Below are 6,544 nucleotides of genomic sequence, written 5' to 3' on the forward strand. Positions count from 1 at the left end.
TCCCTCTGGCGGGCGCTCGAGGTGCAGCGCGACTGATCGACCGCTTGGGGGCAGTCCCTCTGGCGGGCGCTCGAGGTGCAGCGTGACTGTCCGACCGCTTGGGGGCAGTCCCTCTGGCGGGCGCTCGAGGTGCAGCGTGACTGTCCGACCGCTTTGGGGCAGTCCCTCTGGCGGGCGCTCGAGGTGCAGCGTGACTGTCCGACCGCTTGGGGGCCGTGTTTCGGGCCAATGCGCGAGGTGCAGCGCGATTGTCTGACCGCTTGGGACCCATGCTTCGGGCAGACGCGCGAGGTGCAGCGCGGCTTGCGGCCCGTTTGGATGCAGCGAGACCGGCGGGGCTCGCGGCGACCCACCCCCTGGGTCCGCGGCCCCCTCCGTTGCCAGGCCAGCCCCCTCTGGAGCCGGTATCGGGGGTGGTGTCCATCTCCGGCTCCTCATCCTCGGCCACGCTCCAGTCCATGGACCGAGCGGGGGTCTCGCATCGGGAGTGTTCCATGGGCTCCTCCTCGCAGGAATCCCCACTCTCCGATGCGATCGAACTGTCCGGTCCGCTCCCGCCCCCCTTGTATACTGTCGGGAGCGAACACACCGACGGAGGGCTCTCCCCCTCGCTCTCCTCTCCGTAGTCGGAGGGAAGGGGACTGACGTCATCCCCCCCGTAGCGAACGGTGCTCTCCGAGCAAACCGACGGGGAGTACCCCTCTGCCTCTGAGTCCACCTCTGTCGCCTCGCACTCAGATGGCGGAGCACTGACGTCTTCCTCCCCGTAGCAGACCGTGCTCCGTGAGCACACTGACGGGGAATACTCCTCCTCCTCGCAGAGCATGTACGCGCACACGGGGTTCCTCATCATCTCCTGCTCGGAGACGGGGGCTTCGTGGCGACGGACTGGGGAAGAGCCGTGGTGGTGACGGCTCTTCCTCTTCCCCTTGGGCGCCCGGTTGGCGTATCCAGGCATCCCTCTTTATCTTTCGGCTCGTCTTTCTGTGATGTGCGGAGGAACGGACACGACACGTAGCAGATAGGGTGCAAACACGAACTTTACTGCACATAGAACACGTAGCTTCACTGCGGTGGCGCAAGCACATCACTGTGACACTCACACTGGCATGAAACTTAGACAAAGACGAGCACACGACACTGCGTGAACGCACATTAAATAAGTGAGTTACACAGACCCACGTGACCTCGAGACAAGGCACAGGTGTAACAAACGAACACGCTCACAAGCAACCCACACCCACGGTAGTACAAACATGGACATAACAGCACGCAGACGACGTCATGACACGCCCACAGGGAAGGGTCCGGAGCTGTCACCGTGACAATATGATTGCTTGTAATACGAGTTTGTCACATTATTGCCATCATTTTATTGTTTTGTATGGTGTTATAAAAAAAAACTGATTGTAATAAAAATGTTTGCGTGACTGTCGTCCTCATTCATCTTGGGAAATATTTATATGTTGCTCACTAAATCAGTAGTTACCAATGATTGGGACGGACAGATCCCTTTTATGCTAAAGTGGGATTGTTTGAGTGTAACTATTTGGGGATTGTTTAACGGCAAGTGTATTGTGGGCCTGAGTGAGCAGAGTTTACAACAGCTTAATTGAGAATGATTAATTTATATTGGGTCCAGTGTAATGTAGCAGGTTGCCAGAGGTGAAGCAGGAAACACAACAGGGTCACCCAGATGGACTTCAGAGTCTGAGAGAGAGATTCAGAGAGAGATGTACTCGCGAGCCTCTACCTGCGTAACACCGGCGAGTCTGTTAACTCAGCAATCAGCGCGCGCTTGAGAGCTCATTTTAAAGGCTATTGAGCAGGTGTAGATAATCTGGCTTGATTGACAATAGATTGACACTTGATCTTGATTGACACTTGATCTGACAATATTCATAGAAGGGCCAAGTATTTGTCCAACATCCTTGCACACAATAGCACGCAGTCAATTGTTAATATCCCTCAACTTTTAACTTTCATGGCATTCAGCAACAGTAAGTGAATGAGTGCATAATTCACTGAAATTTAAAGACCATTTACAGAATGAAAAGCATACCATCAGGTCCTACTGGAGCAGAACAATCATTTGACGTCTGCACAGGATTCTGTGCACCACACTGGAAGATGTCTGAAAGCAGCAAATGACAAATTATTTAACATAAGCCTAGTGTCACAATACACACGCAATCAGTTATTACTTTCCAAGAGAGCCTCTTACCAACAGATCTTGTAGGATCTGCACTGATCGGTGACTCTGGTGGCTCAGTAGAATGGGGAGTTAAGTCATCAACTTCACTCTACTTGTCCTCATCAGAGAGAGTCCCAGTTTGTGGCTAAAATACAAATATATGTCACAAACTATTCAGCAGAAACCATGTTGTCTAAAAGACCACGTTATTATTTATTTAAAACTGAAGGAAAGACTTGAAAGCTTAAAATAGTGAGTTGTGGTAGATGTGGTAATATATGAACCAATAAACATTTGTCACGTAGGGCAACGCCCCCTCTCGTAGCTGTCACTCTGGGTTCCCTTGTGTCTGTGTTTCCGTGCCTGTTTCTCTCGCCCCGCTCGTTTGTCTTTGTGATTCCTTGTTTATTACCACGCCCTCGTTATTACCGTCACCTGCCCCTCGTTTAATGTCATTGTATTTAAGTCCCGTCATTCCCCAGTCTGGTATCCGTGGTTTTGTCTTTCCAGTTTGTTCATGCTGTTGGTTTGTTCCTGTTTGCCGTGAGTTCTGCCGTGTTGTTTGCGTTTTGGTTTACCCGTCCTCCGTGAGTTTTGCCTGCCCTTCCGTTGTTCGCCCGCCTCGTTGTTTCCCTTGTCTATTATCATGCCTGTTTACGTTTCATGTCTGGATAGCCTGCACGTTATGACCCCTGCCTGTATATACGACTCCGAGTTCGGTATTCCCATGAATAAATCTCGCTCATCTCAGCGTTTGTGTCCGTCTCCTCGCCCCGTTGCATATGCAACGTTACATAACCACGGATCTTACCAGGACACAGCGAGAGAGTGAGACTCCGGTGAGTTTAGTCGCTGTAACGAGTTGTTGGCTGCTTCCGTGCAGTTTAACTCTCATGTGTTACAGCGCGAACGAGCCGGAGACAGGAATACCCCTGGCGCTGTGGGAACAAGGAAGTCTCGTCGCAGACCGAAGAAAGCGCAGTCTCTCACTACTGGCTTTCGCGACGAGACTCCTATTGAGCGCTGTGAGTCTGCCCTGCTTGCAGCGGGCAGACGGAATGAGCGCACAGACGAGCGTTGGCTTAACCCTCGGTTTGCTCTCGGTGGCCACTGCGAGCTCCCGACGCCTCGGAGGAGGCAGAGCCGTCGCAGAGAGAGCAACCGAGAGGCTTCTGTGTCTGTGTGTTCTTCCAGGCTCGCCCAGGACCCCAGTGACGCAGACCTCCCTCCGATGATCCCGGAAGCCGCTCCCCTAAGGCTCCCAAATAATTTTTTGGGGGGGAGTACTAGCCACTCACCTCAGGAGTGGCCGGCTCGGAACCCGGAGGACGTCAGCGCGGCGGACACAGCCCCCGATGACGTCAGTATGGCGGACACGCCCCCCGAGGACGTCAGTATGGCGGACACGCCCCCCGAGGACGTCAGTGCGGCGACTCCGCCCCCCGAGGACGTCAGTGCGGCGACTCCGCCCCCCGAGGACGTCAGTGCGGCGACTCCGCCCCCCGAGGACGTCATGTCACGTCTGCGGCCTGTTCCCGCTGCCCGTCGGCAGTCCACGCCAGTTCCCGTTCCCGCTGCCCGTCGGCAGTCCACGCCGGTTCCTGTCCCTGCGACCCAGGAGAGGTCGTCCACGCCGGTTCCTGTCCCCGCTGCCCGTAGGCAGTCCGTGCCTGTTCCTGTCCCCGCGACCCAGGAGAGGTCGTCCACGCCAGTTCCTGTCCCTGTGACCCAGGAGAGGTCGTCCACGCCGGTTCCTGTCCCCGCTGCCCGTAGGCAGTCCGTGCCTGTTCCTGTCCCCGCGACCCAGGAGAGGTCGTCCACGCCGGTTCCTGTCCCCGCGACCCAGGAGAGGTCGTCCACGCCGGTTCCTGTCCCCGCGACCCAGGAGAGGTCGTCCACGCCGGTTCCTGTCCCCGCGACCCAGGAGAGGTCGTCCACGCCGGCTCCTGTTCCCGCTGCCTGCCTGCCGGCTCCTGTTCCCGCTGCCTGCCTGCCGGCTCCTGTTCCCGCTGCCTGCCTGCCGGCTCCTGTTCCCGCTGCCTGCCTGCCGGCTCCTGTTCCCGCTGCCCGCCGCCCGGCCGCGCCTGTGCCCGCTGCCCGCCGCCCGGCCGCGCCTGTGCCCGCTGCCCGCCGCCCGGCCGCGCCTGTGCCCGCTGCCCGCCGCCCGGCCGCGCCTGTGCCCGCCGCCCGCCGCCCGGCCGCGCCTGTGTCCCCAGAGACTGTGCTGCCCTCTATTGGGCCTGGACTCTTTGTGCCCCCTGCTCTGCCATGTGCCCCCGTCTCTTTGTCCATGTTCCCCTTGCTCCCATGTTCTGTCCCTGGTTTTGTGTTGGTCCCAGTTCTGTCTCCCCCGGCCCTGCACCCGTGTCTCCCCCTGGCCCTGCCCGTACTGCCGTATCTCGACCCAGCTCCTGGCCAGTCTCTGCTCCCCTGTCTCCAGTCCCTGCCATGCCCCAGGTCCCATGTCCTGTCCCTCTGGTCCGTCCCGTGTCTGCTGTCCCTTGCCGTGTGCCGTAGTTCCCTGTCCTGTCCTAGTCGGTGTCCCTGTCCTGTCTGCCCTTGCGTGCCCCGGAGTGGCACGCTTTGAGGGGGGGTTCTGTCACGTAGGGCAACGCCCCCTCTCGTAGCTGTCACTCTGGGTTCCCTTGTGTCTGTGTTTCCGTGCCTGTTTCTCTCGCCCCGCTCGTTTGTCTTTGTGATTCCTTGTTTATTACCACGCCCTCGTTATTACCGTCACCTGCCCCTCGTTTAATGTCATTGTATTTAAGTCCCGTCATTCCCCAGTCTGGTATCCGTGGTTTTGTCTTTCCAGTTTGTTCATGCTGTTGGTTTGTTCCTGTTTGCCGTGAGTTCTGCCGTGTTGTTTGCGTTTTGGTTTACCCGTCCTCCGTGAGTTTTGCCTGCCCTTCCGTTGTTCGCCCGCCTCGTTGTTTCCCTTGTCTATTATCATGCCTGTTTACGTTTCATGTCTGGATAGCCTGCACGTTATGACCCCTGCCTGTATATACGACTCCGAGTTCGGTATTCCCATGAATAAATCTCGCTCATCTCAGCGTTTGTGTCCGTCTCCTCGCCCCGTTGCATATGCAACGTTACAACATTTAAGCCATTACATTAAAGTTATGGTAAATCATCACTATGATGTGTATGAATTCAGTGAACTTATGTGCCATTTCACAAGTTACAATATCATACATTACAGCATTAACTGTTGTTGCCCTGCTCCTGACCAGCCTCTGGTCTACAGTCTTCTGCTGCCCTCTCTCTGCCCTCTCTCTTTGGCCAAAAACTTGCTGAATTCCTGCCTGACACTGACCCTTTCTTTTTATATTCTCTATCATTGCCAAACATTATATTTTATGTTAACACACAAGTTACAAAGAAGAATATGAATTCGCATTACATTTATTAGCCAAATGCTAACGTTCATGTCTAAACACAAGTAGGGCCTCAGTTAACACTACTGTCAACTAATGTTAGCTTTGCTTCTTAATTTAATGTTTATCAGACTTAAGCTACGTGACAGCTGTGAGTAAACAGGGATTTATGACTTACCAACCAATTCAAAAGTGCCATCGGTTGTGGATAGAAAAACGTTCTCCGCCGGATCGTGCAAATCTTCTGTAAGCTTTATTCTTGCTGGACATTCCGATTTGGCGCCACTAGTGTTTGGGTATGGAATTGCATCCACCTATAATCTGATGATCGTCTCTCTCGGGCAAAGGACAGATGAGTGACAGGACAGGGGCACTTCAGGGGCCAATCAGATTTCAGCTGGGGCCAATGCCCCTGTGGCCCCACCCCTAGAACCGCCACTGGTACACAGGTGTACGCAGAACAAAATTTCGTTGCATTTAGCCTCGCACAGTGTACAACAGTATTTTGGATATATAAGAAAAATAAACAAGATGAAATGAAATGTATCAATAGATTTCCAGTAACCAGAGTTGAGAGAAGATTGACCAAAATACGTGGTGAGAGTGTCCCAAAAAGAGATATAGAGTGTCCCAAAAAGAGATATAGAGTGTACAATATATAGAGTGTCCCAAAAAGAGATATAGAGTGTACAATATATAGAGATATAGAGTGTCCCAAAAAGAGATATAGTGTCCCAAAAAGAGGTATAGAGTGTACAATATATAGAGATATAGAGTGTCCCAAAAAGAGGTATAGAGTGTACAATATATAGAGATATAGAGTGTCCCAAAAAGAGGTATAGAGTGTACAATATATAGAGATATAGAGTGTCCCAAAAAGAGGTATAGAGTGTACAATATATAGAGATATAGAGTGTCCCAAAAAGAGGTATAGAGTGTACAATATATAGAGATATAGTGTCCCAAACAGAGG

The 6,544-nt window shown here is 53.6% G+C and overlaps 1 long non-coding RNA gene across 1 annotated transcript; it reads right to left on the reverse strand.

The window, feature by feature from the left end:
• Nucleotides 1-2,104: 2,104 nt before the first annotated feature.
• LOC143474728 (uncharacterized) lies at nucleotides 2,105-6,176 on the reverse strand. Its single transcript, XR_013120844.1, has 3 exons — nucleotides 5,750-6,176; nucleotides 2,225-2,339; nucleotides 2,105-2,134 (listed from the first exon to the last, which is right to left on the reverse strand). It is a non-coding gene; the product is annotated as an uncharacterized LOC143474728 (long non-coding RNA).
• Nucleotides 6,177-6,544: the final 368 nt, after the last annotated feature.

The sequence above is a fragment of the Brachyhypopomus gauderio genome, chromosome 14 (assembly GCF_052324685.1).
Source record: "Brachyhypopomus gauderio isolate BG-103 chromosome 14, BGAUD_0.2, whole genome shotgun sequence".
NCBI lineage: Eukaryota > Metazoa > Chordata > Actinopteri > Gymnotiformes > Hypopomidae > Brachyhypopomus > Brachyhypopomus gauderio.